Here is an 11429-nt window from a genome sequence, read left to right as displayed (position 1 = left end):
TCTGGAACAGTCTGCCAGCGGAGGTGGTTCAAGCGCCTACATTGAACACCTTCAAGAGTAAATTGGATGCTTCTCTTGCTGGGATCCTATGACCCCAGCTGACTTCCTGCCCTTTGGGCAGGGGGCTGGACTCTATGATCTCCCGAAGTCCCTTCCAGCCCTAATGTCTATGAAATCTTATTGACCTGGAAAAAAGTAAAACTAGATTAGTAGAAATACTTTCTTCTGTGCCTGTGATGAGCAAACTCATCCTGGCTTTGTTTCAGTCCAAGCTGGCTGCTCCATCGAAACCCAGCCAATAGTATTTTACAGAAGGGAGGGTTTAGAAGTTTCACAGAATTCATTTGAGTTCAGTTTTGTAATTTGCCAGTTAAATCATTGGAGAAGTTGTCTTTTTTTTAAAAACTAACAAACCATTTTTTTTTTCCTTTTATAAACACTGTCTTTAACTAAAGGCAGTCAGTCCTACATTCTAATGATAGAATAAAAAGCCTTGGATACAGGATGTGTGCAGAATAATTTTTTCATCTGAATATCTATTTCCCTTTTTAGTTCCCATTTCCTCTCAACAATTTCATAGTAGGTAGGGTCAAGAAGGACCTGAACAGATCATCTGGCCTGACCCCCTGTCACAGGCAGGAATGAATGCTGGGTTCACAAGACCCCAGAGAGGGGATCATCCAACCTCCCCTTGAATTTGCCCAAGATAGGGGCAGGGACCACTTCGCTGGGAAGTTGGTTCCAGATTTTGGCCACCCTAACTGTAAAATATTGCCTTCTGATCTCTAACCTAAACCCATTCTCCATCAGCTTATTACCATTGTTCCTCATCACCCCAGGTGGTGCTGGGGGCAAAAGGGCTCTTCCTATTTGCTGATGATCTCCCCTGTTGAGTTTGTAGGCAGCCACCAGGTCCCCCCTCAGCCTCCTCTTGCTGAGGCTGAACAGGTTCAGGTCCCTCAGTCTCTCCTCATAGGGCTTGTCCTGCTGCCCTCTCACCAAATGGGTGGTCCTCCTCTGAACCCTCTCCAGGCTGGCCACATCCCTCTTGAAGTGCAGTGCCCAGTACTGGACGCAGTACTCCAACTGTGGCCTGACCAAAGTCGCATAGAGGTGATACTCCCCCTCTCTGGACCAGCTCGAGATGCATCTTTAGATGCATGACAAGGTATGGCTGGCCTTGCTGGCTGCAGTCTGGCATTGGCGGCTCATGTTCATTTTGGAGTCAATAATGATTCCAAGATCCCTTTCTGCCCCTGTGCTTTCAAGAAGGGAACTCCCCAGCCTGCATGTATGCTGTGGATTCCTTCTCCCAAGGTGCAGCACCCTGCATTTGTCTACATTGAACCCCATCCTGTTCTCATCTGCCCACTTTTGTAGTCTATTTGCAACGTCTCTCTCCCTTCAAGTGTATCCACCTTGCCCCACATCTTGGTGTCATCAGCAAACTTGGACAGTGTGCTTTCCACCCCCTCGTCCAAGTCACTGATGAACATGTTAAAGAGTGTGGGCCTGAGGACTGAGCCCTGGGGTACCCCACTGCTCACATCTCACCAGGTTGAGTACAACCCATCCACCACTATTCCCTGGGTGCGACCCATCGGCCAATTTTTTTTTTACCCATCCAACTGTGCAGGCATCAATGCTACAGTCGCTTAATTTATTGATGAGGATGGGGTGAGAGACAGTGTCAAAGGCCTTCTTAAAGTCTAGAAAGACTGTCCATGGCAACACCCATCATCCAAGGATTTAGTCACCTGGTCATAAAAGGCAACCAGGTTGGTCAGGCAGGACCTGCCTTTGAACCCATGCTGATTGCCCCTGAGCATGATCTCCCCTGCTGGCCCCCCACAAATGTGTTCCTTGATGATTTGCTCCAGGATCTTGCCGAGCACTGAGAATGCATTCTTATTGCATTTTTCTCAAGAACAGGAAGAAAATATAGAAGTCGGGGAAGTGGACTTTCAGGAACTCCAGAGGAGCAGGATCTTATCACACAAGCAGAATCCAGAGCAGATACAGAATAAATGTACTTTTATGGGTAGAAAATAGCCAGGAGGGGGCTAGAAATTAGAATTGGGTTTCATTTACTAAAAATCACAGTTCTGAGTAATTTGAAATTTGGTTCACTGCACATTTTTAACTGAAAATAAAAATTTTGGGACATCGAGGTAGGCACTATTCTGATTCGGGCATTTACCTGGAATCTGGAAGACCCAAATGGATTGTCTGCCTCTGAAAGAGGCAGAGGCAGGATTTGAATCAATATCTCAAACGTTTTAGGAGCATCTCCAAATGACTAGGCTTACATCGTGTACTTGTAGTGGGTCTCCTATAGTTTGTCTTGTTAAGGTGTTTTTACTTGGAATAAAAATTCTTGGATCCAGACAAGAAAACTAAGCGTGATTCTAGAGCTTGGAAATCAAAAGTACCTGGATCCCAGTGCTTGCTCCAGTTAATTATTATTAATATAATTATTAATTATACATATTTATACAAAGTAGAACAGTGTCAACAAAAAGACTGAGAGCAACCTACCTCTAAATAATGGATAGCATGATGTTTGAGGAGAAGGAATTGGACCTGGGTCTCTTACATGAGTGAATGTCCTAGCCCCTAGCCATCCAGGGTAAAAGAGAGAGCACCATTAGCAAAGATGATAATGTGAGCTGTGCCTTCATTTCCATTTGTTGCTTTTGTCAAAAGCATCCCCAGTCAAATCAAAGCTCTTTGGAGTCATCAAGAAAACATGAAAATATAAATTTTTGGATTGAACCCAAAGTTATTTCAGTTTTATGATTCAGCAATCAATCTTTATTTTTATTACACATGTCTAGATAACTCTGTTTAGTGAGCCTCTGGGAGAGAGGATTGAAGGCAGGTAAACATTCTTTCTCTTTCCTAATTCTTTCCATTAGAAGAATTAGAAGTAGAATTCTAGAGCTTCTGATATTTGGAAAAAGAAAAATGTTGATTGAAAATAGTACTGCTAGTGTTGGATCAAGCCCTGTGAGAACTGCTGAAGGAATAATTTTTTTAAATATGTGTAGCTCATGATGCACCCAAAAAAAGAAGTAAGAGTGGCCCTAACTTTGTCCCATCACAGCTACAAGGCATTTTCGAGCTTGAGAGGAAAGAGGAGCCCAGATTGAAGTGGACTGACCCCGTGAAGAAGAAAAGCCTCTGTCCCTTATCTATTTCCCTTATTGTGCTTTAATGAAAGGAAGAGTGCTCTCTTGCCGTTGAACTGAGAAGAAAGTGGCTTGGATTACAAACTATTACTAAAGAAGCCGCTTGGTAACAGACCATCGCATGTAGAGGTAGACTGAATGCCCCAGGGACCAAAATGTGGAAGTGATAGCTGTCCGTGGGGGGGGGGGTGTTATTTTTTTAATCCCTTTTTCCTTCTTTTCATCTTCTCAGAACACAGGAAGGGGTAAAACACCTGATTAAATTTAATTTCAGGTCTGCATTCCTGTTCTGTGCCAGGTTGGGACAACTGCCCTAACATGTATGACAAAGTGACATACTTGGATCTAACACATCTGAATGTGTTATAAAGAGCCTAGTGTTGAGACAGCTCTGTTATTGAGCTGTCATCATTATATGTGTGCTCAAGATACTTATTCTTGTCCCAAGTATTGTTCAGTCTGACTACTGGTTCCTGAGGAAACGGCTAATATTTTCTGTAAATAGTATAGACCTCCCCCACCCCCCCTTTTTTTTTTTTTTAAACTGATATTCTCAATGGTTTTTGTATGAGAACAAAATGAAATCTCTGGCTTGTGGATATAATAGCATAATTTTGTTAGAGATCACAGGGTCATTGGAAAGTATGACTGGACAGGACTTAATGAAGTTATCTAGTCCAGCCTCTGCTGAAGGCAGGCTCATCACTGACTAAAGGTTTAAGAAACATTTGGACGCTTATCTTGCTGGGATCCTTTGACCCTATCTGACTTCCTGCCCTTGGGGCTGAGGGCTGCACTTGATCTTCCAAGGTCTCTTCCAGCCCTAATGTCTATGAAACAATGGGGGCCAACTTTTTGACAGACTTACCATTACCATTACCATCCCCTTCCCTTGCCCAATCAGCTGCTTTGCTTCCTGTTCTCTGCCCTGTGCTCCCTGTACAATCTGTTGCTCTGCTTTCTGCTCCTTGCCATATCTACTGCTGTGATGCCTGTCCTCTCCCCTCTCTGTCGCATGCCATACACAGATGCTGCCCAGGCTACAGGTAGGCCACCCCGATCTAAACCACCCCAGCCAAATGTCTGTCTAACCTGTTCTTGAAAACGTCCAGGGATGGAGTTTCCACAGCTTCTCTAGGTAGCCTGTTCCAATGCTTGACCACCCTTATAGTCAGAAGGATGGACCAGAGCTAACTTCCTGACCTGATGATACTGAACTTTGAGAACCAAATGATCCACACTGAAGAGTTCAGAAACATAAAAGAGAAAATGCTGAGGTTATTGACCAGAACATGGTTGTTTTCTTTCTTAAATAAATGAATGTACATGAGAGTAACAAAAGTTGCATTCCTTTTTATTAAATGAGCTAGTTGTCATTCTATGGGAATGAGCAACCCATGAATATTAGTTGTTGTACACATACTATGGTTTAGTTATGGTACAAAATTAAACATGATTGTAAACAACTAAATATAACACAATGGCATAAGGAAATATCAGACTTCTCTAATTCTACTAACACTCTTCAAGAATATCAACAGAAGTAGGAGGAAGGAGAACAGCTTGACAATACATGTGGTCCTTGGAAAAAGCTTTTGACATAAATTCAGGCAAAAGGCTGCTTGGTTGAGATGGAGTGAAAAACCAAATGCTGAAATCATTATAAATGGGTAAGGAAATAATTCCAGAGAGGATGTGGCTGACAGATGGAGACATTTTTGTACAGAATGATGAGATGGATGGAACAACATCCCTGTGCCCGGCCACATTTCCTGGGTAGAAGAAAAAGCATAGACCTTGCTTCTCTTTCTTTGTCAGGTTGGGTTTATGTTTAATTTAGTGTAGATGATTTAATATCTAAAATTACTACTGAAAAACCACACAACTTAGAGAAATATTTAATTTGGGGCTGTTCTGAGAGCAATTAAAGCTGCTGAAGACAGCTAACTCCATTTGTGGGTTTTCTTTCTGTTCCTTAACCCTGACAGCAAGCACCTACTCTGGATACCTTTAAGAAATGCTTGAATGCTTATCTTGATGGGGTGACCTGACCCAGCCGACTTCTTGCCCCTTGGGCAAGGGGCTGGACCTGATGATCCTGCAAGATCCCTTCCAGCCCTAATGTCTATGAAATCTATGAAAGGATGTGGAGAAGCTTGGGAGTCCAGAGGAGAGCATGATCAGAGGGCAGGAGAACAGGCCTTATAAGGAGTGGCTGAGAGGCATGGGACTCTTCAGCCTGGAGAAGCATAGGCTCAGGGGGAACTTGGTGACAGCCTATAAGTACATAAGGGGTGTGCATCAGGAGCTGGGAGAATGTCTGTTCAGCAGGGCACCCCAAGGGAAGACACAATCAAACTTCACAAACTGCTGGAAGACCATTTTAGACTGGACGTAAGAAAAAACATCTTTACCGTTCCAGGCTCCAGAGTCTGGAATAGACTCCCCTCCAAAAGCAGTGCAAGCACCTACTCTGGACGTGTTCAAGAAGTGTTTGTTTGATTATTTTGCTATGGCCATCTGACCCCAGTTGACTTCCTGCCTTTTGGACAGGGGCTGAACCCGATGACCTCATAAGGTCCCTTCTAGCCCTAATGTCTATGAAATCTAAGACGGAAGTAACTTCCATCAGCTGCTTAGTCAGATAGCCTGAGAAAGTCTAGGCTTTCCTTTTCCCACTTTATCTCATCCTTAATAAAACTACTGCCAGAAAGAGATAAGAGCCCCTTAACCATTGTCTCATTTAGTTCTTGAGAGCAGTTCCTTCATTTATATGATTTCTCCAAATAAAGGAGTCCCACAATTAGTATACATATCTATTTATTTTTTGTCTCTGTAGTAAAGGAACAGTGTGGGCTGTTATCTTTTTATGGTTTGACTTAACTTCCTGAAAACACGAAGCAGGGGCAAGTCAGAGATGAAGCTGGACTGGACACTGAGGTTTTCTCTTTGTGTGGCCCCATTTTACTAAGGTCTGTGTTATTCTCAAAAGATCAAGGAGTTAAAATTATAGAACAATAAAGCTTGTCTATTCAGAGATCCTTGTTAGTAGACCTGTCTGAATAGGCAGGTTTTGATTCGGCTTCGGATCCAGCCACTTCAGATGCCAGGGATCCGATCCAGGGCTCCGGATTGGCTTCCCGGTTCAATTCAGCCAAAACAGCTCTGAAGCTTTAGAGCCACTTTGGAGATCTGGCCATAATGGGGAATTAATGAAATAGCTATAGCTTTGTTGTTTTTTTTTTATCTGGTTGGGATGAAACTTTCAGGGATGGTAACCTCTGCTGAGTGCATGGAGCTTGTCAAGTTTCAAGAAGATAGGTGCAGGGGTTCGGGGGGAACTGCACCTCAAGCTGCTGACAGAGAAAACCCGTGACATAGATGACGCTGTGTATGTTAGGGCACAGTGGCCTGAAAACTGCAGGGGTAGTGGCCCCTGCTGAGGCCACGAAGCCTGCCAAGTTTGAAGGAGATAAGTGGAGGGGCTTGGGGGAAACTGCACCTCAAGCTGCAGATGAGCAAAATTCATGACATGGGTGACACTGTGTGTGTTAAGGTGCAGCAGGGTGAAAGCTGCAGGAATGATAGCCCCTGCTGCAGTCACAAAGCCTGCTGGCTATCAAGGAGATAGGTGGAGGGGTTCTGGATTTTGGGGCCCTGCACCTCTAGCTGCTGACGGGCAAAACTTGTGACATGGGTACTTGTGCAACTGACTGTGTCTGTCTTGGGGCAGTTGATTGTTTGTCTGTGTTGATTGTTTCCTCTCCTTAGTCTGTGTTTTTGTAGGTGTTAATCCTTGCTCATTACCTCATTATCTAGTAGCTACTAGTAGCTAGGTACTATGTATTGAGCTGGTCCCTGAATGAATCATGATTGATTGGTAACAGTTTAGCAGCTAGGCCTGCAGTAGTTTCCTCACCACCACCCCATACTCCAAGACAGACACAGTTGCACAAGCACCCATGTCACAAGTTTTACCTGTCAGCAGCTAGAGGTGCAAGGCCCCCGAACTCAGACTCCCCCTGCACCTATGTCTTTGACAGCTGGCAGGCTTTGTGGCTGCAGCAGGGGCTACCATCCCTGCAACTTTCACCCTGCTGTACCTTAACACATGTCACCCAGTATCACCCATGTCACGATTTTTGCTTGTCTGCAGCTTGAGGTGCAGTTCCCCCTGCCAAACCGCTGCACCTATCTTCTTGAAACTTGTCAGGCTTTGTGGCCTCACTAGGGGCTACCACCCTGGCAGTTTTCACCCACCTGTAGTATAACACATACATGTGACATGAACTTTGCTTTCAAGAATTTGGGGTGCAGTTCCACCCAAACCCCTGCACCGATTTGTGTGGAACTTGTTAGACTTCATGCTCTCAGCAGAGGCTACCATCCCTGCAAGTTTCATCCCAATCAGACAAAAAGCAACAACGTTATAGATATTTCATTGCTTCCCCATTATACTCTATGGCTAGATCTCTGAAGCAGGTCCAAAGGTTTTCCGAGGCAGGTTGGAAAGCCTAAAGAAGCCAGCACTTTGATCTGGACATGCTGCTTCAGCGTCCAAAGCGTCCGAATCTTCTCCGGATCTGACGTGCGGTCCAAAGCCTGGCACAGCCCTACTTCTTAGCCTACTGATTTGCTGTTCCTTCTAGTTCCCTCCTGCAATCCCCAGGCCAATGTAACAACTTATACGTGACACTCTTAAAGGTATTCACACAAGGTAAAGGCGTGCTTGATGATCACTGGGAAAGAACAATATTGTTATTGTTACCAGGTTGTTATTTTTAGATCAGAGCATGAAATTAATGGAAAACCAAGTCCCAAATCTAGCTGGTGATGGTAGGAGGCAACAGTATGGGAAGGTGTTGGCCGGTGCAGAAAGCTATACACAAAAAGAATTTGGCAATTCTCGGTACGAGGAAAAAACAGTCCCAACTGTTATTACATTTCCTTTCTTTCTTTCTTTACACTTTGTTCTTCCTTTCCCAATTGTTCTTTCTTTCCAGGCCTTTTTCTCAATCCCATTTCCCTGGCTGTTCTTTTTCTCCACCCAGTCTCACAGTCTTTCCATCCTTTGTCCTCCTCACTTATCACCAGGCTACTTTAGATGGTGTGATGGGGTGAACTGATCAGAAACTAGCCCCAGTTGGGTCCAGCAGCTGTGCTGGCATGACAGTCCATAAAGATGTCTGTAAAGAAATTGCCATTCACAGAAGTATCTATGATCTGAACATAGATTCATTTAATTCATGTAATCCTGAATTAAGTGGATCACATTCTACATGGGGTGGACAGGCAGTGAGATCACAGGGAGGCATCATATACAGCAGGGATGTACAATTTGTGGTGGGGGTACCACAAGAAGGACAGGCAGCCTCTGTGTGTGGCATGCAGCGGACTGAGGAGAAGACAGGCAGCATAGTGACATAGAGCAGGGAACAAAATGCAGAGCATCAGATCAGGTGGGGAGCACAGACTAGGGCACAGAAAGCCAAACAGCAGATCAGGTGAGGGAAAGGGTGGCACTTGGGGAGGATGCGGGGCTAATTTGTGACATGCTTGCCAGAAAGGGTGGCCCCCACTGGTATAGGATGCTTTGTCAGCAACGGCCAAACCAGGGGCTAAGGGGTGATCCCTGGGAAACATATGGCATTTTCATCATTATAGATAAGCACAGTATCCTTTGAATAATGTTTACATAAAATGAATCAAAACATTGTTTTTTGTGAAACCAAAAGGGACCAGCCCAGAAAGCCAAGATATCCCATTTTTCAGATACACAATCACCCTATGCATGACCAAAGACAGCTATAAAGGAAACTGTTGAAAAATATTTTCTTAGTGACGTTTTCTTCCCCAGTGAGTTTTATCTGAGTGACTCATATATTGTCATATAGGAAAACAGGGTAACTCTTACTCTTTCCACTGCTGATTATCTAGTATTTAAAAAGGCAGTGAAAATTCTATTTTCAGTTATAAAATAATCATACAACTTCTTGGTTCCTGCCCAGACAGCTTGGGGCTTTTTTGGTGCATTTTTTACAGGATAGATGATTCTAAGCTGTCTTTGCGAGAGAGACATCCAAAAGATGTAAAGATTAGAAGGGGAAACTTATGTAAGATATTCATTCAGTGATCACAAACACTTTAGGTATCTGTTAAGAAGAAGAAAAAAAAACAAACAAATAATTCTCATAAAGATGTGGTTATGGCAAAGTGTTTATTGAAAAGGAAATACCCTGTGCCATATTCTTTTCTCAGTTGCATCAAATCAGTGACACTGAAATCATTGGGTTGTCCCTTCTACATCCATGTGGGGGCCCTTAAATTGTGAATGCCTTGTTGGGGGAAGTTACATTTTATGCTGTCAGATTTGGAGGCATCTGGAATGAGATGAGGTCAACTGGGTTATGGCAGATGGATCTGAGATCTATTAATCCACGAGATCCTTTGGACAAACATAAAAGAAGGAAGAGGAAAGTAATGACTAGTTCTTGGAAATGATAAGAATAAAAAATTTCTTTTGAAAGTGTACTACGCTTGGACTTAAAAGCAGTGAGGAACAAACATTTTCGCAGGCTTGCCACAAATTAACCCCTTACACTCCCTCGTCCCCATTATGATCTCTTCCCCTCATCTGACCTGCCAGTCAGCTTTCTGTTCCCTGCCCTGTGCTCCCTGACCAAGTTGCTTCTCAGCTGCCTGTCCTGTGTTCCCCTCCTGATACAATGCTCTGGTTTCTGTTGCCTGCCCTATTTTTGGGGGGTGTTTTGGGCAGGGAGGGATGTTGGCCATAAAAGACTTGCTTTAGTGGCTTGTAAAATAGCTGTTTTTTGTTTAGACTTCCATCATATCTTGGAAAAATGAAGAACTAGATGTTCTCTGTGAGATTAAAATACTTGTACCACTGGGGAAGAAAAATATGTCCATTGATGATTTGCAGCACTTCAGTACCTGCCTATGTCAAACTATAAGAGACTGCATAAGCAAAAGCCATGTTAAAACAAGTTAACCGATTAAATGTTTGTACTGGGCGTGCAAATAATGACATGGAGGAATGGGGAATCCCAATTATGAAATATTCATTTTAGTAAAGGGGTCCAAACATCTCTTAAATAAGAGCATCAAATTGAAATTCCCAGTTCCTAACTCTAATTTTCACTGTGGATGCTGCTCTGTTGTTTCCTAGAAGCCTTTAGAGCAGGGGAAATAGAGAGCTGGTGTTGTCATGACTGCCTGGTTGAACATTTACTTTTAATGGTCTCAAAGGGGAAACTGAAAAGACGGAGTCCTTACTCAGTGAGCTCTTCTTCCCATCCGGGAAATGATACATATATGTGTATACATTTCTCTTAAGTTTAAAATTAATCCCCTGCTCCAATAAGAGTGAGGCTTGACAAGCCTTTAGCTGCCTCCACTGTAGTCAGAGAGCACATCTTTTTTTTTCATAGTCACTTTCTTGTAACTTCCAGCATGACTAGTTCTGTGTCTGTGGCATCTATAATATTGATGCTAGCAACAGCCCTTGGCCTGAAAAAGCCTTCCTGTTCTATGGAAAGACAAACAAAAAAGCCTAATCTTTCAATTTATTTTAAAAACTGTTACCATTTTTGCCAGAGCCCTGAAGGTAAGACAGGTACACTCAGCCTGTGGGAAGAGAGATTTCAAACAGCCTTTTGAGCATCTCTTGTATTCCAACCCTGCTATGGAGCTGATAGTGGCAGCCAGAGGGATCTCCAGGGCCAGGGGTAATCCAGGCAGCAGAATGCTAGGGCAGGAGAGAGGAAGCAAAGTTGATCTTTTCAAATGATGTTTGATTCTGAAAAGCCCCATTGCAGAGGAAGTTTTTATTAGATACTGCCCATTCAGCTGTCAACACCAACCAGCTTGCCTCACTGGTAGAAAAGAACAATCGCATTTAATTTTCACTTTCTTCTGTTGTTGCCCTGTGACTTCCTGTTACTGCTTTGTTTGCAGTCAAATAAATATGGTTTGCTCAGGTGGCCCTATTCTCTGTTTAGCTTTGCAAGTTGCTCTGGCTACCTTCAGAGCTGAGAGCTAGAATTGTTTTAAAAAAAAAAAAGTGAGTTTGCAGAATGTAACTCCTCTTAGATGACCCCAACAGTCTGCTGCCTTTACCTCCAACTTTAATGTCAGATTCACAGAAAAGATCTTGTTAGTCTGAAGTCAGGAAGAAGGCAGGGTCGGCTAGCATGTCTGGGCTGTAAATAGGTATGTCAT

Source organism: Crocodylus porosus, unplaced genomic scaffold (assembly GCF_001723895.1).
Source record: "Crocodylus porosus isolate Cpor-Errol unplaced genomic scaffold, CroPor_comp1, whole genome shotgun sequence".
In the NCBI taxonomy this organism is placed as follows: Eukaryota; Metazoa; Chordata; order Crocodylia; family Crocodylidae; genus Crocodylus; species Crocodylus porosus.
Note: the sequence above shows the minus strand (reverse complement) of the source record.